This window comes from Phyllobates terribilis, unplaced genomic scaffold (assembly GCF_046119375.1).
Source record: "Phyllobates terribilis strain yellow unplaced genomic scaffold, ASM4611937v1 Scaffold_12__6_contigs__length_324123572, whole genome shotgun sequence".
Lineage (NCBI taxonomy): Eukaryota > Metazoa > Chordata > Amphibia > Anura > Dendrobatidae > Phyllobates > Phyllobates terribilis.
In genome coordinates this window covers 309,548,795-309,569,109 of record NW_027362772.1, presented here as the reverse complement: position 1 = coordinate 309,569,109, position 20,315 = coordinate 309,548,795, and positions in this window count along the sequence as shown.

Here is a 20,315-nt window from a genome sequence, read left to right as displayed (position 1 = left end):
TGCTGCTGTGCTTAGTAGCAGTGTGTGCGCTGCTGTGCTGCTGTGCTTAGTAGCAGTGTGAGTGCTGCTGTGCTTAGTAGTAGTGTGTGTGCTGCTGTGCTTAGTAGTATTGTGTGTGCTGCTGTGCTTAGTAGTAGTGTGTGTCCTGCTGTGCTTAGTAGTATTGTGTGTGCTGCTCTGCTTAGTAGTAGTGTGTGTGCTGCTCTGCTTAGTAGTAGTGTGTGTGCTGCTGTGCTTAGTAGTAGTGTGTGTGCTGCTGTGCTTAGTAGTAGTGTGTGTGCTGCTGTGCTTAGTAGTAGTGTGTGTGCTGCTGTACTTAGTAGTAGTGTGTGTGCTGCTGTGCTTAGTAGTAGTGTGTGTGCTGCTGTGGTTAGTAGCAGTGTGCGTGCTGCTGTGCTTAGTAGTATTGTGTGTGCTGCTGTGCTTAGTAGTAGTGTGTATGCTGCTGTGCTTAGTAGTATTGTGTGTGCTGCTGTGCTTAGTAGTATTGTGTGTGCTGCTGTGCTTAGTAGTAGTGTGTGTGCTGCTGTGCTTAGTAGCATTGTGTGTGCTGCTGTGCTTAGTAGCAGTGTGTGTGCTGCTGTGCTTAGTAGTAGTGTGTGTGCTGCTGTGCTTAGTAGCAGTGTGTGTGCTGCTGTGCTTAGTAGCAGTGTGTGTGCTGCTGTACTTAGTAGTAGTGTGTGTGCTGCTGTGCTTAGTAGCAGTGTGTGTGCTGCTGTGCTTAGTAGTAGTGTGTGTGCTGCTTTGCTTAGTAGTAGTGTGTGCTGCTGTGCTTAGTAGCAGTGTGTGTGCTGCTGTACTTAGTAGTAGTGTGTGTGCTGCTGTGCTTAGTAGTAGTGTGTGTGCTGCTGTGCTTAGTAGCAGTGTGTGTGCTACTGTGCTTAGTAGCAGTGTGTGTGCTGCTGTGCTTAGTAGTAGTGTGTGTCCTGCTGTGCTTAGTAGTATTGTGTGTGCTGCTCTGCTTAGTAGTAGTGTGTGTGCTGCTGGGCTTAGTAGCAGTGTGGGTGCTGCTGTACTTAGTAGTAGTGTGTGCGCTGCTGTGCTTAGTAGCAGTGTGTGTGCTGCTGTGCTTAGTAGTAGTGTGTGTGCTGCTGTGCTTAGTAGTATTGTGTGTGCTGCTGTGCTTAGTAGTAGTGTGTGTGCTGCTGTGCTTAGCTTAGTAGTAGTGTGTGCTGCTGTGCTTAGTAGTAGTGTGTGTGCTGCTGTGCTTAGTAGTAGTGTGTGTGCTGCTGTGCTTAGTAGTATTGTGTGCTGCTGTGCTTAGTAGTAGTGTGTGTGCTGCTGTGCTTAGTAGTAGTGTGTGTGCTGCTGTGCTTAGCAGTAGTGTGTCCTGCTGTGCTTTGTAGTAGTGTGTGTGCTGCTGTGCTTAGTAGTAGTGTGTGTGCTGCTGTGCTTAGTAGTATTGTGTACTGCTGTGCTTAGTAGTAGTGTGTGTGCTGCTGTGCTTAGTAGTAGTGTGTGTGCTGCTGTGCTTAGTAGTATTGTGTGCTGCTGTGCTTAGTAGTAGTGTGTGCGCTGCTGTGCTTAGTAGTAGTGTGTGCGCTGCTGTGCTTAGTAGTAGTGTGTGTGCTGCTGTGCTTAGTAGTGTGTGTGCTGCTGTGCTTAGTAGCAGTGTGTGTGCTGCTGTACTTAGTAGTAGTGTGTGCGCTGCTGTGCTTAGCAGCAGTGTGTGTGCTGCTGTGCTTAGTAGTAGTGTGTGTGCTGCTGTGCATAGTAGTAGTGTGTGTGCTGCTGTGCTTAGTAGTATTGTGTGTGCTGCTGTGCTTAGTAGTAGTGTGTGTGCTGCTGTGCTTAGTAGTAGTGTGTGTGCTGCTGTGCTTAGTAGCAGTGTGTGTGCTGCTGTGCTTAGTAGTAATGCGTGTGCTGCTGTGCTTAGTAGTAGTGTGTGTGCTGCTGTGCTTATTAGTAGTGTGTGTGCTGCTGTGCTTAGTAGTAGTGTGTGTGCTGCTGTGCTTAGTAGTATTGTGTGTGCTGATGTGCTTAGTAGCAGTGTGTGTGCTGGTGTGCTTAGTAGTAGTGTGTGTGCTGCTGTGCTTAGTAGCAGTGCGTGTGCTGCTGTGCTTAGTAGCAGTGTGTGTGCTGCTGTGCTTAGTAGTATTGTGTGTGCTGCTGTGCTTAGTAGTAGTGTGTGTGCTGCTGTGCTTAGTAGTAGTGTCTGTGCTGCTGTGCTTAGTAGTAGTGTGTGTACTGCTGTGCTTAGTAGTAGTGTGTGTGCTGCTGTGCTTAGTAGTAGTGTGTGTGCTGCTTTGCTTAGTAGTATTGTGTGCTGCTGTGCTTAGTAGTAGTGTGTTCGCTGCTGTGCTTAGTAGTAGTGTGTGCGCTGCTGTGCTTAGTAGTAGTGTGTGTGCTGCTGTGCTTAGTAGTAGTGTGTGTGCTGCTGTGCTTATTAGCAGTGTGTGTGCTGCTGTACTTAGTAGTAGTGTGTGCGCTGCTGTGCTTAGTAGCAGTGTGTGTGCTGCTATGCTTAGTAGCAGTGTGTGTGCTGCTGTGCTTAGTAGTAGTGTGTGTCCTGCTGTGCTTAGTAGTATTGTGTGTGCTGCTCTGCTTAGTAGTAGTGTGTGTGCTGCTGTGCTTAGTAGCAGTGTGGGTGCTGCTGTACTTAGTAGTAGTGTGTGCGCTGCTGTGCTTAGTAGCAGTGTGTGTGCTGCTGTGCTTAGTAGTAGTGTGTGTGCTGCTGTGCTTAGTAGTATTGTGTGTGCTGCTGTGCTTAGTAGTAGTGTGTGTCCTGCTGTGCTTAGTAGTATTGTGTGTGCTGCTCTGCTTAGTAGTAGTGTGTGTGCTGCTGTGCTTAGTAGTAGTGTGTGTGCTGCTGTGCTTAGTAGTAGTGTGTGTGCTGCTGTGCTTAGTAGTAGTGTGTGTGCTGCTGTGCTTAGTAGTATTGTGTGTGCTGCTGTGCTTAGTAGTAGTGTGTGTGCTGCTGTGCTTAGTAGTAGTGTGTGTGCTGCTGTGCTTAGTAGCAGTGTGTGTGCTGCTGTGCTTAGTAGTAGTGTGTGTGCTGCTGTGCTTAGTAGTATTGTGTGTGCTGCTGTGCTTAGTAGTATTGTGTGTGCTGCTGTGCTTAGTAGTAGTGTGTGCGCTGCTGTGCTTAGTAGCAGTGTGTGTGCTGCTGTGCTTAGTAGCAGTGTGTGCGCTGCTGTGCTGCTGTGCTTAGTAGCAGTGTGTGTGCTGCTGTGCTTAGTAGTAGTGTGTGTGCTGCTGTGCTTAGTAGTATTGTGTGTGCTGCTGTGCTTAGTAGTAGTGTGTGTCCTGCTGTGCTTAGTAGTATTGTGTGTGCTGCTCTGCTTAGTAGTAGTGTGTGTGCTGCTCTGCTTAGTAGTAGTGTGTGTGCTGCTGTGCTTAGTAGTAGTGTGTGTGCTGCTGTGCTTAGTAGTAGTGTGTGTGCTGCTGTGCTTAGTAGTAGTGTGTGTGCTGCTGTACTTAGTAGTAGTGTGTGTGCTGCTGTACTTAGTAGTAGTGTGTGTGCTGCTGTGGTTAGTAGCAGTGTGCGTGCTGCTGTGCTTAGTAGTATTGTGTGTGCTGCTGTGCTTAGTAGTAGTGTGTATGCTGCTGTGCTTAGTAGTATTGTGTGTGCTGCTGTGCTTAGTAGTATTGTGTGTGCTGCTGTGCTTAGTAGTAGTGTGTGTGCTGCTGTGCTTAGTAGCATTGTGTGTGCTGCTGTGCTTAGTAGCAGTGTGTGTGCTGCTGTGCTTAGTAGTAGTGTGTGTGCTGCTGTGCTTAGTAGCAGTGTGTGTGCTGCTGTGCTTAGTAGCAGTGTGTGTGCTGCTGTACTTAGTAGTAGTGTGTGTGCTGCTGTGCTTAGTAGTAGTGTGTGCTGCTGTGCTTAGTAGTATTGTGTGCGCTGCTGTGCTTAGTAGTAGTGTGTGCTGCTGTGCTTAATAGTATTGTGTGTGCTGCTGTGCTTAGTAGTATTGTGTGTGCTGCTGTGCTTAGTAGTATTGTGTGTGCTGCTGTGCTTAGTAGTAGTGTGTGCGCTGCTGTGCTTAGTAGCAGTGTGTGTGCTGCTGTGCTTAGTAGCAGTGTGTGCGCTGCTGTGCTGCTGTGCTTAGTAGCAGTGTGTGTGCTGCTGTGCTTAGTAGTAGTGTGTGTGCTGCTGTGCTTAGTAGTATTGTGTGTGCTGCTGTGCTTAGTAGTAGTGTGTGTCCTGCTGTGCTTAGTAGTATTGTGTGTGCTGCTCTGCTTAGTAGTAGTGTGTGTGTTGCTCTGCTTAGTAGTAGTGTGTGTGTTGCTGTGCTTAGTAGTAGTGTGTGTGCTGCTGTGCTTAGTAGTAGTGTGTGTGCTGCTGTGCTTAGTAGTAGTGTGTGTGCTGCTGTACTTAGTAGTAGTGTGTGTGCTGCTGTGCTTAGTAGTAGTGTGTGTGCTGCTGTGGTTAGTAGCAGTGTGCGTGCTGCTGTGCTTAGTAGTATTGTGTGTGCTGCTGTGCTTAGTAGTAGTGTGTATGCTGCTGTGCTTAGTAGTATTGTGTGTGCTGCTGTGCTTAGTAGTATTGTGTGTGCTGCTGTGCTTAGTAGTAGTGTGTGTGCTGCTGTGCTTAGTAGCATTGTGTGTGCTGCTGTGCTTAGTAGCAGTGTGTGTGCTGCTGTGCTTAGTAGTAGTGTGTGTGCTGCTGTGCTTAGTAGCAGTGTGTGTGCTGCTGTGCTTAGTAGCAGTGTGTGTGCTGCTGTACTTAGTAGTAGTGTGTGTGCTGCTGTGCTTAGTAGCAGTGTGTGTGCTGCTGTGCTTAGTAGTAGTGTGTGTGCTGCTTTGCTTAGTAGTAGTGTGTGCTGCTGTGCTTAGTAGCAGTGTGTGTGCTGCTGTACTTAGTAGTAGTGTGTGTGCTGCTGTGCTTAGTAGTAGTGTGTGTGCTGCTGTGCTTAGTAGCAGTGTGTGTGCTACTGTGCTTAGTAGCAGTGTGTGTGCTGCTGTGCTTAGTAGTAGTGTGTGTGCTGCTGTGCTTAGTAGTAGTGTGTGCTGCTGTGCTTAGTAGTAGTGTGTGCTGCTGTGCTTAGTAGTGTGTGTGCTGCTGTGCTTAGTAGTAGTGTGTGCGCTGCTGTGCTTAGTAGTAGTGTGTGCGCTGCTGTGCTTAGTAGTAGTGTGTGCTGCCGTGCTTAGTAGCAGTGTGTCTGCTGCTGTGCTTAGTAGTAGTGTGTGTGCTGCTGTGCTTAGTAGTAGTGTGTGTGCTGCTGTGCTTAGTAGTAGTGTGTGTGCTGCTGTGCTTAGTAGCAGTGTGTGTGCTGCTGTACTTAGTAGTAGTGTGTGTGCTGCTGTGCTTAGTAGTAGTGTGTGCTGCTGTGCTTAGTAGCAGTGTGTGTGCTGCTGTACTTAGTAGCAGTGTGTGTGCTGCTGTGCTTAGTAGTAGTGTGTGCTGCTGTGCTTTGTAGCAGCGTGTGTGCTGCTGTGCTTAGTAGTAGTGTGTGTGCTGCTGTGCTTAGTAGTTGTGTGTGTGCTGCTGTGCTTAGTAGCAGTGTGTGCTGCTCTGCTTAGTAGTTGTGTGTGTGCTGCTGTGCTTAGTAGTAGTGTGTGTGCTGCTGTGCTTAGTAGCAGTGTGTGTGCTGCTGTGCTTAGTAGCAGTGTGTGTGCTGCTGTGCTTAGTAGTAGTGTGTGTGCTGCTGTGCTTAGTAGTAGTGTGTATGCTGCTGTGCTTAGTAGTATTGTGTGTGCTGCTGTGCTTAGTAGTATTGTGTGTGATGCTGTGCTTAGTAGTAGTGTGTGTGCTGCTGTGCTTAGTAGCATTGTGTGTGCTGCTGTGCTTAGTAGCAGTGTGTGTGCTGCTGTGCTTAGTAGTAGTGTGTGTGCTGCTGTGCTTAGTAGCAGTGTGTGTGCTGCTGTGCTTAGTAGCAGTGTGTGTGCTGCTGTACTTAGTAGTAGTGTGTGTGCTGCTGTGCTTAGTAGCAGTGTGTGTGCTGCTGTGCTTAGTAGTAGTGTGTGTGCTGCTTTGCTTAGTAGTAGTGTGTGCTGCTGTGCTTAGTAGCAGTGTGTGTGCTGCTGTACTTAGTAGTAGTGTGTGTCCTGCTGTGCTTAGTAGCAGTGTGTGTGCTGCTGTACTTAGTAGCAGTGTGTGTGCTGCTGTGCTTAGTAGTAGTGTGTGTGCTGCTGTGCTTAGTAGTAGTGTGTGCGCTGCTGTGCTTAGTAGTAGTGTGTGTGCTGCTGTGCTTAGTAGCAGTGTTTGTGCTACTGTGCTTAGTAGCAGTGTGTGTGCTGCTGTGTTTAGTAGTAGTGTGTGTGCTGCTGTGCTTAGTAGTAGTGTGTGCTGCTGTGCTTAGTAGTAGTGTGTGCTGCTGTGCTTAGTAGTGTGTGTGCTGCTGTGCTTAGTAGTGTGTGCGCTGCTGTGCTTAGTAGTAGTGTGTGCGCTGCTGTGCTTAGTAGTAGTGTGTGCTGCTGTGCTTAGTAGCAGTGTGTGTGCTGCTGTGCTTAGTAGTAGTGTGTGTGCTGCTGTGCTTAGTAGTAGTGTGTGTGCTGCTGTGCTTAGTAGTAGTGTGTGTGCTGCTGTGCTTAGTAGCAGTGTGTGTGCTGCTGTACTTAGTAGTAGTGTGTGTGCTGCTGTGCTTAGTAGTAGTGTGTGCTGCTGTGCTTAGTAGCAGTGTGTGTGCTGCTGTACTTAGTAGCAGTGTGTGTGCTGCTGTGCTTAGTAGTAGTGTGTGCTGCTGTGCTTAGCAGCAGTGTGTGTGCTGCTGTGCTTAGTAGTAGTGTGTGTGCTGCTGTGCTTAGTAGTTGTGTGTGTGCTGCTGTGCTTAGTAGCAGTGTGTGCTGCTCTGCTTAGTAGTTGTGTGTGTGCTGCTGTGCTTAGTAGTAGTGTGTGTGCTGCTGTGCTTAGTAGTAGTGTGTGTGCTGCTGTGCTTAGTAGCAGTGTGTGTGCTGCTGTGCTTAGTAGTAGTGTGTGTGCTGCTGTGCTTAGTAGCAGTGTGTGTGCTGCTGTGCTTAGTAGTAGTGTGTGTGCTGCTGTGCTTAGTAGTAGTGTGTGTGCTGCTGTGCTTAGTAGTATTGTGTGTGCTGCTGTGCTTAGTAGCATTGTGTGTGCTGCTGTGCTTAGTAGTAGTGTGTGTGCTGCTGTGCTTAGTAGTAGTGTGTGTGCTGCTGTGCTTAGTAGTAGTGTGTGTGCTGCTTTGCTTAGTAGTAGTGTGTGTGCTGCTGTGCTTAGTAGTAGTGTGTGTGCTGCTGTGCTTAGTAGCAGTGTGTGTGCTGCTGTGCTTAGTAGAATTGTGTGTGCTGCTGTGCGTAGTAGTAGTGTGTGTGCTGCTGTGCTTAGTAGTAGTGTGTGTGCTGCTGTGCTTAGTAGTATTGTGTGTGCTGCTGTGCTTAGTAGTATTGTGTGTGCTGCTGTGCTTAGTAGTAGTGTGTGTGCTGCTGTGCTTAGTAGTAGTGTGTGTGCTGCTGTGCTTAGTAGTAGTGTGTGTGCTGCTGTGCTTAGTAGTAGTGTGTGTGCTGCTGTGCTTAGTAGTAGTGTGTGTGCTACTCTGCTTAGTAGCAGTGTGTGTGCTGCTGTGCTTAGTAGTAGTGTGTGTGCTGCTGTGCTTAGTAGTAGGTTGTGTGCTGCTGTGCTTAGTAGTAGTGTGTGTGCTACTGTGCTTAGTAGTAGTGTGTGTGCTGCTGTGCTTAGTAGTATCGTGTGTGCTGCTGTGCTTAGTAGTAGTTTGTGTGCTGCTGTGCTTCGTAGTATTGTGTGTGCTGCTGTGCTTAGTAGCAGTGTGTGTGCTGCTGTGCTTAGTAGTATTGTGTGTGCTGCTGAGCTTGGTAGTATTGTGTGTGCTGCTGTGCTTAGTAGTACTGTGTGTGCTGCTGTGCTTAGTAGCAGTGTGTGTGCTGCTGTGCTTAGTAGTATTGTGTGTGCTGCTGAGCTTAGTAGTATTGTGTGTGCTGCTCTGCTTAGTAGCAGTGTGTGCTGCTGTGCTTAGTAGTATTGTGTGTGCTGCTGTGCTTAGTAGTATTGTGTGTGCTGCTGTGCTTAGTAGTAGTGTGTTTGCTGCTGTGCTTAGTAGTAGTGTATGTGCTGTTGTGCTTAGTAGCAGTGTGTGCTGCTGTGCTTAGTAGTAGTGTGTGTGCTGCTGTGCTTAGTAGTAGTGTGTGCGCTGCTGTGCTTAATAGTTTGTATGTGCTGCGCTCCTTAGTAGCAGTGTGTGTGCTGCTGTGCTTAGTAGTAGTGTGTGTGCTGCTGTGCTTAGTAGTATTGTGTGTGCTGCTGTGCTTAGTAGTAGTGTGTGTGCTGCTGTGCATAGTAGTAGTGTGTGTGCTGCTGTGCTTAGTAGCAGTGTGTGTGCTGCTGTGCTTAGTAGTAGTAGAGTGTGCGCTGCTCTGCTTAGTAGTAGTGTGTGTGCTGCTGTGCTTAGTAGTGGTGTGTGTGCTGCTGTGCTTAGTAGCAGGTGTGCTGCTGTGCTTAGTAGTAGTGTGTGTGCTGCTGTGCTTAGTAGTATTGTGTGCTGCTGTGCTTAGTAGTAGTGTGTGTACTGATGTGCTTAGTAGTAGTGTGTGTGCTGCTGTGCTTAGTAGTAGTGTGTGCTGCTGTGCTTAGTAGTATTGTGCGTACTGCTGTGCTTTGTAGTAGTGTGTGTGCTGCTGTGCTTAGTAGTAGTGTGTGCGCTGCTGTGCTTAGTAGTAGTGTGTGTGCTGCTGTGCTTAGTAGTAGTGTGTGTGCTGCTGTGCTTAGCAGTAGTGTGTGTGCTGTTGTGCTTAGTAGCAGTGTGTGTGCTGCTGTGCTTTGTAGTAGTGTGTGTGCTGCTGTGCTTAGTAGTAGTGTGTGCGCTGCTGTACTTAGTAGTAGTGTGTGCGCTGCTGTGCTTTGTAATAGTGTGTGTGCTGCTGTGCTTAGTAGTAGTGTGTGTGCTGCTGTGCTTAGTAGTAGTGTGTGCGCTGCTGTGCTTAGTAGCAGTGTGTGTGCTGCTGTGCTTAGTAGTAGTGTGTGTGCTGCTCTGCTTAGTAGTAGTGTGTGCTGCTGTGCTTAGTAGTATTGTGTGCGCTGCTGTGCTTAGTAGTAGTGTGTGCTGCTGTGCTTAATAGTATTGTGTGTGCTGCTGTGCTTAGTAGCAGTGTGTGTGCTGCTGTGCTTAGTAGTAGTGTGTGTGCTGCTGTGCTTAGTAGCAGTGTGTGTGCTGCTGTGCTTAGTAGCATTGTGTGTGCTGCTGTGCTTAGTAGCAGTGTGTGTGCTGCTGTGCTTAGTAGTAGTGTTTGTGCTGCTGTGCTTAGTAGTATTGTGTGTGCTGCTGTGCTTAGTAGTAGTGTGTGCGCTGCTGTGCTTAGTAGTAGTGTGTGTGCTGCTGTGCTTAGTAGTAGTGTGTGCTGCTGTGCTTAGTAGTAGTGTGTGTGCTGCTGTGCTTAGTAGTAGTGTGTGTGCTGCTGTGCTTAGTAGTAGTGTGTGTGCTGCTGTGCTTAATAGTATTGTGTGTGCTGCTGTGCTTAGTAGCAGTGTGTGTGCTGCTGTGCTTAGTAGTAGTGTGTGTGCTGCTGTGCTTAGTAGCAGTGTGTGTGCTGCTGTGCTTAGTAGCAGTGTGTGTGCTGCTGTGCTTAGTAGCATTGTGTGTGCTGCTGTGCTTAGTAGCAGTGTGTGTGCTGCTGTGCTTAGTAGTAGTGTTTGTGCTGCTGTGCTTAGTAGTATTGTGTGTGCTGCTGTGCTTAGTAGTAGTGTTTGTGCTGCTGTGCTTAGTAGTATTGTGTGTGCTGCTGTGCTTAGTAGTAGTGTGTGTGCTGCTGTGCTTAGTAGCAGTGTGTGTGCTGCTGTGCTTAGTAGTAGTGTGTGTGCTGCTGTGCTTAGTAGTAGTGTGTGTGCTGCTGTGCTTAGTAGTACTGTGTGTGCTTCTGTGCTTAGTAGTAGAGTGTGTGCTGCTGTGCTTAGTAGTAGAGTGTGTGCTGCTGTGCTTAGTAGTAGTGTGTGTGCTGCTGTGCTTAGTAGTATTGTGTGCGCTGCTGTGCTTAGTAGTAGTGTGTGTGCTGCTATGCTTAGTAATATTGTGTGCTGCTGTGCTTAGTAGTAGTGTGTGTGCTGCTGTGCTTAGTAGTATTGTGTGCTGCTGTGCTTAGTAGCAGTGTGTGTGCTGCTGTGCTTAGTTGTATTGTGTGCTGCTGTGCTTAGTAGTATTGTGTGCTGCTGTGCTTAGTAGTAGTGTGTGTGCTGCTGTGCTTAGTAGTAGTGTGTGTGCTGCTGTGCTTAGTAGTATTGTGTGCTGCTGTGCTTAGTAGTAGTGTGTGTGCTGCTGTGCTTAGTAGTAATGTGTGCTGCTGTGCTTAGTAGTAGTGTGTGTGCTGCTGTGCTTAGCAGTAGTGTGTGTGCTGCTGTGCTTAGTAGTATTGTGTGTGCTGCTGTGCTTAGTAGTAGTGTGTGCTGCTGTGCTTAGTAGAAGTGTGTGTGCTGCTGTGCTTAGTAGTAGTGTGTGCTGCTGTGCTTAGTAGTAGTGTGTGCTGCTGTGCTTAGTAGCAGTGTGTGTGCTGCTGTGCTTAGTAGCAGTGTGTGTGCTGCTGTGCTTAGTAGTATTGTGTGTGCTGCTGTGCTTAGTAGTAGTGTATGTGCTGCTGTGCTTAGTAGTATTGTGTGTGCTGCTGTGCTAAGTAGTAGTGTGTGCGTGCTGCTCTGCTTAGTAGCAGTGTGTGTGATGCTCTGCTTAGTAGCAGTGTGTGTGCTGCTGTGCTTAGTAGTATTGTGTGTGCTGCTGTGCTTAGTAGTATTGTGTGTGCTGCTGTGCTTAGTAGTAGTGTGTGCTGCTGTGCTTAGTAGAAGTGTGTGTGCTGCTGTGCTTAGTAGTAGTGTGTGCTGCTGTGCTTAGTAGTAGTGTGTGCTGCTGTGCTTAGTAGCAGTGTGTGTGCTGCTGTGCTTAGTAGCAGTGTGTGTGCTGCTGTGCTTAGTAGTATTGTGTGTGCTGCTGTGCTTAGTAGTAGTGTATGTGCTGCTGTGCTTAGTAGTATTGTGTGTGCTGCTGTGCTAAGTAGTAGTGTGTGTGTGCTGCTCTGCTTAGTAGCAGTGTGTGTGCTGCTCTGCTTAGTAGCAGTGTGTGTGCTGCTGTGCTTAGTAGTATTGTGTGTGCTGCTGTGCTTAGTAGTAGTGTGTGCTTAGTAGCAGTGTGTGTGCTGCTGTGCTTAGTAGTATTGTGTGTGCTGCTGTGCTTAGTAGCAGTGTGTGTGCTGCTGTGCTTAGTAGTATTGTGTGTGCTGCTGTGCTTAGTAGCATTGTGTGTGCTGCTGAGCTTAGTAGTATTGTTTGTGCTGCTCTGCTTAGTAGTATTGTGTGTGCTGCTGTGCTTAGTAGCAGTGTGTGTGCTGCTGTGCTTAGTAGTACTGTGTGTGCTTCTGTGCTTAGTAGTAGAGTGTGTGCTGCTGTGCTTAGTAGTATTGTGTGTGCTGCTGTGCTCAGTAGTATTGTGTGGGCTGCTGTGCTTAGTAGTAGTGTGTTTGCTGCTGTGCTTAGTAGTAGTGTGTGGGCTGCTGAGCTTAGTAGTAGTGTGTGTGCTGTTGTGCTTAGTAGCAGTGTGTGTGCTGCTGTGCTTAGTAGTAGTGTGTGTGCTGCTGTGCTTAGTAGTAGTGTGTGCGCTGCTGTGCTTAACAGTATTGTATGTGCAGCTGTGCTTAGTAGTATTGTGCGTGCTGCTGTGCTTAGTAGCAGTGTGTGTGCTGCTGTGCTTAGTAGCAGTGTGTGTGCTGCTGTGCTTAGTAGTAGTGTGTGTGCTGCTGTGCTTAGTAGCAGTGTGTGTGCTGCTGTGCTTTGTAGTAGTGTGTGTGTTGCTGTGCTTAGTAGTAGTGTGTGCGCTGCTGTGGTTAGTAGTAGTGTGTGTGCTGCTGTGCTTAGTAGTAGTGTGTGTGCTGCTGTGCTTAGTAGTATTGTATGTGCTGCTGTACTTAGTAGTATTGTGTGTGCTGCTGTGCTTAGTAGTAGTGTGTGTGCTGCTGTGCTTAGTAGCAGTGTGTGTGCTTCTGTGCTTAGTAGTAGTGTGTGTGCTGCTGTGCTTAGTAGTAGTGTGTGTGCTGCTGTGCTTAGTAGCAGTGTGTGCTGCTGTGCTTTGTAGTAGTGTGTGTGCTGCTGTGCTTAGTAGTAGTGTGTGTGCTGCTGTGCTTAGTAGCAGTGTGTGTGCTGCTCTGCTTAGTAGCAGTGTGTGTGCTGCTGTGCTTAGTAGCAGTGTATGCGCTGCTGTGGTTAGTAGTAGTGTGTGTGCTGCTGTGCTTAGTAGTATTGTGTGCGCTGCTGTGCTTAGTAGTAGTGTGTGTGCTGCTGTGCTTAGTAATATTGTGTGCTGCTGTGCTTAGTAGTAGTGTGTGTGCTGCTGTGCTTAGTAGTATTGTGTGCTGCTGTGCTTAGTAGCAGTGTGTGTGCTGCTGTGCTTAGTAGTAGTGTGTGCTGCTGTGCTTAGTAGTATTGTGCGTGCTGCTGTGCTTAGTAGCATTGTGTGTGCTGCTGAGCTTAGTAGTATTGTTTGTGCTGCTCTGCTTAGTAGTATTGTGTGTGCTGCTGTGCTTAGTAGCAGTGTGTGTGCTGCTGTGCTTAGTAGTATTGTGCGTGCTGCTGTGCTTAGTAGTATTGTGTGTGCTGCTGTGCTTAGTAGTATTGTGTGGGCTGCTGTGCTTAGTAGTAGTGTGTTTGCTGCTGTGCTTAGTAGTAGTGTGTGGGCTGCTGAGCTTAGTAGTAGTGTGTGTGCTGTTGTGCTTAGTAGCAGTGTGTGTGCTGCTGTGCTTAGTAGTAGTGTGTGTGCTGCTGTGCTTAGTAGTAGTGTGTGCGCTGCTGTGCTTAACAGTATTGTATGTGCAGCTGTGCTTAGTAGTATTGTGCGTGCTGCTCTGCTTAGTAGTAGTGTGTGTGCTGCTGTGCTTAGTAGCAGTGTGTGTGCTGCTGTGCTTAGTAGTAGTGTGTGTGCTGCTGTGCTTAGTAGCAGTGTGTGTGCTGCTGTGCTTTGTACTAGTGTGTGTGCTGCTGTGCTTAGTAGTAGTGTGTGCGCTGCTGTGGTTAGTAGTAGTGTGTGTGCTGCTGTGCTTAGTAGTAGTGTGTGTGCTGCTGTGCTTAGTAGTATTGTATGTGCTGCTGTACTTAGTAGTATTGTGTGTGCTGCTGTGCTTAGTAGTAGTGTGTGTGCTGCTGTGCTTAGTAGCAGTGTGTGTGCTGCTGTGCTTTGTAGTAGTGTGTGTGCTGCTGTGCTTAGTAGTAGTGTGTGTGCTGCTGTGCTTAGTAGCAGTGTATGCGCTGCTCTGGTTAGTAGTAGTGTGTGTGCTGCTGTGCTTAGTAGTATTGTGTGCGCTGCTGTGCTTAGTAGTAGTGTGTGTGCTGCTGTGCTTAGTAATATTGTGTGCTGCTGTGCTTAGTAGTAGTGTGTGTGCTGCTGTGCTTAGTAGTATTGTGTGCTGCTGTGCTTAGTAGCAGTGTGTGTGCTGCTGTGCTTAGTAGTAGTGTGTGTGCTGCTGTGCTTAGTAGTAGTGTGTGTTCTGCTGTGCTTAGTAGTATTGTGTGCTGCTGTGCTTAGTAGTATTGTGTGCTGCTTTGCTTAGTAGTAGTGTGTGTGCTGCTGTGCTTAGTAGTAGTGTGTGTGCTGCTGTGCTTAGTAGTATTGTGTGCTGCTGTGCTTAGTAGTAGTGTGTGTGCTGCTGTGCTTAGTAGTAGTGTGAGTGCTGCTGTGCTTAGTAGTAGTGTGTGTGCTGCTGTGCTTACTAGTAGTGTGTGTGCTGCTGTGCTTAGTAGTAGTGTGTGTGCTGCTGTGCTTAGTAGTAGTGTGTGTGCTGCTGTGCTTAGTAGCAGTGTGTGTGCTGCTGTGCTTAGTAGTAGTGTGTGTGCTGCTGTGCTTAGTAGTAGTGTGTGTGCTGCTGTGCTTAGTAGTAGTGTGTGTGCTGCTGTGCTTAGTAGTATTGTGTGTGCTGCTGTGCTTACTAGTAGTGTGTGTGCTGCTGTGCTTAGTAGTAGTGTGTGTGCTGCTGTGATTAGTAGTAGTGTGCGTGCTGCTGTGCTTAGTAGCAGTGTGTGTGCTGCTTTGCTTAGTAGCAGTGTGTGCTGCTGTGCTTAGTAGTAGTGTGTGTGCTGCTGTGCTTAGTAGTAGTATTGTGTGCTGCTGTGCTTAGTAGTAGTGTGTGCTGCTGTGCTTAGTAGTAGTGTGTGTCCTGCTGTGCTTAGTAGTATTGTGTGTGCTGCTGTGCTTAGTAGCAGTGTGTGTGCTGCTGTGCTTAGTATTGTGTGTGCTGCTGTGCTTAGTAGCAGTGTGTGCTGCTGTGCTTACTAGTAGTGTGTGTGCTGCTGTGCTTAGTAGTAGTGTGTGTGCTGCTGTGCTTAGTAGTAGTGTGCGTGCTGCTGTGCTTAGTAGCAGTGTGTGTGCTGCTGTGCTTAGTAGCAGTGTGTGTGCTGCTGTGCTTAGTAGTAGTAATGTGTGCTGCTGTGCTTAGTAGTAGTGTGTGCTGCTGTGCTTAGTAGTAGTGTGTGTGCTGCTGTGCTTAGTAGTATTGTGTGTGCTGCTGTGCTTAGTAGCAGTGTGTGTGCTGCTGTGCTTAGTATTGTGTGTGCTGCTGTGCTTAGTAGCAGTGTGTGCTGCTGTGCTTAGTAGTAGTGTGTGTGCTGCTGTACTTAGTAGCAGTGTGTGTGCTGCTGTGCTTAGTAGTATTATGTGTGCTGCTGTGCTTAGATAGATATATAGTATAGTCAAGTTATGTTTTTCTATCTATAGATCCATGATGATGGTTGTGACTATCACTGTGACATCATGTATCTATAGATAGAAAGACATTGATAAGAGTAAGACGTGCACAGAAAAAGTTACCTTGGGTCGGTGGCAGTGTGTGCTGGCTGTGGCTGGCTGGCTGTGGCTGGCTGGCTGTGGCTGGCTGTGGCTGGCTGGCTGTGGCTGGTTGGCTGTGGCTGGCTGGCTGTGGTTGGCTGTGGCTGGCTGGCTGTGGCTGGCTGGGGCTGGCTGTGGCTGGCTGGCTGTGGCTGGCTGGCTGTGGCTGGCTGTGGCTGGCTGTGGCTGTGGCTGGCTGTGGCTGGCTGGCTGTGGCTGGCTGGCTGTGGCTGGCTGTGGCTGGCTGGCTGTGGCTGGCTGGCTGTGGCTGGCTGGCTGTGGCTGGCTGTGCCTGGCTGGCTGGCTGTGGCTGGATGGCTGGCTGTGGCTGTGGCTGGCTGTGGCTGGCTGTGGCTGGCTGGCTATGGCTGGCTGGCTGTGGCTGGCTGTGGCTGGCTGGCTGTGTCTGTGGCTGGCTGTGGCTGGGTGGCTGTGGCTGGCTGTGGCTGGCTGTGGCTGGCTGGCTGTGGCTGGCTGGGGCTGGCTGTGGCTGGCTGGCTGTGGCTGGCTGGCTCTGGCTGTGGCTGGCTGTGGCTGGGTGGCTGTGGCTGGCTGTGGCTGGCTGGCTGTGGCTGGCTGGCTGTGGCTGGCTGTGGCTGGCTGGGGCTGGCTGTGGCTGGCTTGCTGTGGCTGGCTGGCTGTGGCTGGCTGTGGCTGGCTGGCTGTGGCTGTGGCTGGCTGTGGTTGGCTGGCTGTGGCTGGCTGTGGCTGGCTGGCTGTGGCTGGCTGGCTGTGGCTGGCTGGCTGTGGCTGGCTGTGCCTGGCTGGCTGGCTGTGGCTGGATGGCTGGCTGTGGCTGTGGCTGGCTGTGGCTGGCTGTGGCTGGCTGGCTATGGCTGGCTGGCTGTGGCTGTGGCTGGCTGTGGCTGTGGCTGGCTGTGGCTGGCTGGCTGTGGCTGGCTGGCTGTGGCTGGCTGGCTGTGGCTGGCTGTGGCTGTGGCTGGCTGTGGCTGGCTGTGGCTGGCTGGCTGTGGCTGGCTGTGGCTGGCTGGCTATGGCTGGCTCTTGGTTTCCGAGGAGCACGAGCTCGGAGGAGGGACCCAGTCAGAAGGCAGTGCAGCTGCGGTAAGAATAGATGGTGCACAGCACTGCCACCATCTGGCTGGATGCCTGCAGCGCTGAGCACTCAATAGCCGGAGGAGAGAGGAAGCTAAGGATGCATCTGCCTGCCGGCGGTAACCCAGGACGCGGCGGGCAGCGCTCACATAGCAACCGAGGTGAGTGCGGGCCCCCCGCTGTCCAGAAGAGGATCTGCCGGCCGGCGGTAACCAAGGACGCTGCGGGCACTACCGCAGTGCTGCTCACACACATGACACATAGCGATAGATTAGCAAGCAACCCAGATGAGTGGGCCCCCCTTTCTGTCCAGGGCCCCGGCACTTGCCCAGGTACGCCGGGTGGTGACGCCGGCCCTGCTTGTCCGTCACTATTAGTTTGTTCATTGCAGTTTCTATTTGTGTTTGTATGTAACTCCTCCTCATGTACAGAACCATAGAATCAATGGTGCTCTAGAAATAAATAATAACAATAATCCCCCACATGATGTCCCCCCCAGTCTTCACCCCTGCCCTCCATGCTGGTGTGCACACTGCAGGAAGCTGCAGCAATAGTTGGCACAGTGTTTCATCGTCAGCATCATCAGAGATGGGCTGCAGTGGTCTGCTGACCGTTTACACTACCCATCCCACGTACTCATCCTCCAACAAAACAAGTGGTTGGGCATCAGTGCACTCAATCTCTTCCAATTGTTGGCCAGGGCCAGATGGATGGCCCACGGAACCACCGCCAGCAGTCATCAAAAAGCAGGAGATCCCGCTGCATGACTTGGGGCTCAGACTGCTTGCCAGGGGGTGGAAGACAGATGCCCATGAGCCGCAGGTGCCAAATCTGGTGGAAGACAAAGCAATGGGACTGAAGGCACTCTCAGCCAACCACCCTAAAACCACTTCTACTTGTTCTGGCCTCACCATTCATCCAGCGATACTCGAGCCTACGAAATTACACAGAGCATCCTGTCGCCTACTTGCAGCACAGGAAGGTGTTTCATTTGGGCACGTAGCCGACACAGATCGACCACGGCCTTTCTCTCCCCGCAGCAGCTACATTCACCACCACCAGCAAAACTGACACATCTATTCGATGCTCTCCGCTTTGTTTTCAACCCCAAAAATTGCAGAGTATTACACGGCCTGTATTCAGAGAGAGAGTGGCTCGCAGATTATTACACTGCCTGTTTTCAGAGAGAGAGTGGCTCGCAGATTATTACACTGCCTGTTTTCAGAGAGAGAGTGGCTCGCAGATTATTACACTGCCTGTTTTCAGAGAGAGAGTGGCTCGCAGATTATTACACTGCCTGTTTTCAGAGAGAGAGTGGCTCGCAGATTATTACACGGCCTGTTTTCAGAGTACCCCCTAAAAAAAACAACAACAAAAATACAGTTTTGGCTACCTACTCCTCCTCCACTTTTTCCACCTACACCGCCACCTCCACCTCCTCCTCCTCCTCCTCATCCTCCTGCTTCACTTGGACCTCTGCCTCCTGGTTCAAGATTATAATTGTTTCTTTTTTTTTATTATGTTATTTTAAGTCATTTTCCTATGAACATTTGTTTTCGGGGCAATTGTCCTGCACTTACCCCCATTTGGCTTCCTTTTGCAGCCCCTTAGCCCTTACTATGAACATTTTACAGCCCTTTTTAAGCACTGAAGTTAGGGTCCCTATTGACTTCTATTGGGTTCGGGGTCAAGTTCGGTCCAAACTTTTAACTGTAGCTTGGTAGAATCTGCTGAACCTGCCCATCCATGGATCCACACATCCCTATCAGTAACACATCATTGTCTGCACATAGACGGTCATTTTTCTTGACATCTCTTGCTTACAGGACGATATAATTCTGAGAATGATTCTTTTTAAGCTTAAAGAGGTGGTCCGCTACGTTCTATAATGCCCCCTTCCATCCAGTATCGGTCCAAAATCAAGCGCGCACTTTCCCTCTCTCCTCTGCTTTCATTGGTCGCAGGCGCTCTCTGGATTTTGGGATGTTCACGATTACAGAAATTGTCCTGCCCCCAGCTATAGAGCGAGGTGCGGGTGGAAGGGGGCTGCGGACCCCACAATCACTAGAGGATAGAAACTTCCACCGCACACTCAGGAGATCCAATGCAAAAGGTTTAATGATATTTAGAAAAAGGTGCAAGTGGCGGAGAAAAAACAGCTCTTTTGTTTAGAGGCGACTGTTACGTTTCGGTCCGCTCCTGGGCCTCGCTCACATAGTCGCTCTGAGTAAGGCTGTGATGGTCCAAACCATATGAGAGATATCCCAGTGGGGATGCATATTCAGTTGAGTCCTTATGGGGAATGGCAGTAAGGGCGCTCCTGCACTTCCTGTGTGAAGGCCTTTTGGGATGTGACGTGCGGTGAAACGCCGTTCACAACCCAGTCAATCGTGGCGGGGGGGTTTAGTGCGTGCGACTGGGTCATGCCTAGGTGAATCCAAGAAATCCGGAAGTTGAGGTGACATCAGCCGAGGCCACGTGATGTGGACTGAGCAAGAAGGGATAGCGCCCCCCACAGGCACATCTGGCAACATAAGGTATTTCCAAAAATAGTTAGTTAAAAGGTGTAAATGGATGGGGGCATTTTACAATGTAGCGGACCACCTCTTTACACCTGTTCATTGGGTGATTGGCAGCAGTTTACACTGCACAGTTATTGGGAAACATAAGAGTATGTGATGAATGATTAGTGCCGGTCGTCATGGTGACTGTCTGTGACAATAAACCATAGGGAGCAGCGAGCATGGTGAATGGCATCGAATGGATGATAGCTGACAATGATGTTACTATGGTAATAAACTGGGGTGGATGGTATGGATGATTACTGCAATGATTACACGGCTTATAATCTGGAGGTGAGATGATGAAGGATTCCTGCAATATTTACTGTAATTACGTATGTGGTTTATGATTCGCACCCTTGGCCGTGGGGCACCGGGGACCGGGCTTCAGTGCGATGATGGGGGTAGTAGTGGCAACCCGATCCCGTGGCTCAGGGTGGTCAGACCAAATGGTGGCAGTCTATTTATCAGTGTTTTGAATGTCCGACTACGCCACCCGTGGATTGCGGTCAGGGATGACCGCCGCTGCAAGGCCGACCGCTGAGGCTGGTGTTGGTGTACAGCACAGGGGTAGGATAACTCCCCACGGGAAGAGTGTAGCCTCAGGGCAGTGTAATAGGATGCTGGGGGTGATAGTGCAGGCGCAGCAAAGATCACACTGAGTCCAATGGTGCAGTCCAGGGTTTTTACTCACAGTTGTTATCCATGTCACTTCTGTCAGCAATGACTGCCCAAGCCGTGCTGCGTCCACCAGGTGAGGGGCTCGGTCAACCCCCAGGCAATTCAGGAGTATGGGACAGGACCCCCTTCTGTCCTTTCTCTGGCCTCTCGTGCCCCACCAGTGACCAAACTTCTGTCCAGCTACCGCGGACCGTGTCGGGTAAGCGTTGGCCTCCGCTTCCCGCTATCCTATATGGCGCCTTCTTAGCAGGTTTGGCGGGGGGTCGCACCAATAAATGATCACGACCTCCAGTTCTTGGCTGAGGGATGATTTACCTCCACCAACTTGGGAATCCGGTACCCTTCCACAGCCTGACCCTTCACCCGATATAACGTGGGTTTGCAACGGTTGCTGTCCATTCTGCTCTCTTAGGGTCCCTTCTGCCTTCTTGTTTCTGGAGCCTTTCTACTCCTCTGTCTCTCCTTCCTTCCTTCTCCTTCTTCTCTTCTCCTCTCTGGCCCCGGCCTTCTCTCTAGGCCTGCCTCGTGGAGCTGAGCTCAGGCTGAGCCTCGGCTCCCTGTCAGCTCTGACTGAGCTGCCACTCTGCTCTGCTGCTCTCTGACTTAAGATGGCTCCCACCTTTTATCTGCTTCTCTGTGTCTGAGCTCAGGTGACCTGCACCCAATGAGCTCCTTCCTGTGCTCCAGAAACCGTCCCCTTCTGCTCCTACATCACTGGGTTCTCTCCCCCCTCCCCACTCCAGCCAGGGACATGGTCAGTTGTGCCTGCATAAATGGGAGCACCGTCGAGCTGTCCCCCGGAAATGGGGTGAGTGTGTGTATGCAGCTGAGCCCTGGTCCACACTCCATCCTTACCCGGGAGTGGAATATCACACTTCTGGTTGAGGGGCAATACCCCTGTAGCGGCCGAACCCTCGGGGCGCTAAATTTATTCACAACGGCCTGTTGATATATATTTTTGTACTGTATATAGTCTTTTAATTGCTAGATGAATGCAGAGGAGAGGGAGAGCGTGCGGTGGATGCTGGGCTGTGACAGGAGGTGGCGCCACTGGGTCACGCCTGCATGAATCTGGAATGTGACATGACATCAGCGGATGATGTCAGAGCCGGCTGTAGCCGGGGTCAGAGATGCCCAATGAGCCGTCAGCGATAGCGCCCCTCACAGACCCTTATAACAACCAAAGGGAATCACAAAAAAACTTTTTTCCAAATTGAAATCGATGGGAACATTATTGATTGCAGAGGACGACCTCTTTAATAAACCGTCCTGATATTTAGTAACAATTCTTTATAAAGGGACAGTGAACACTTTTGACTAA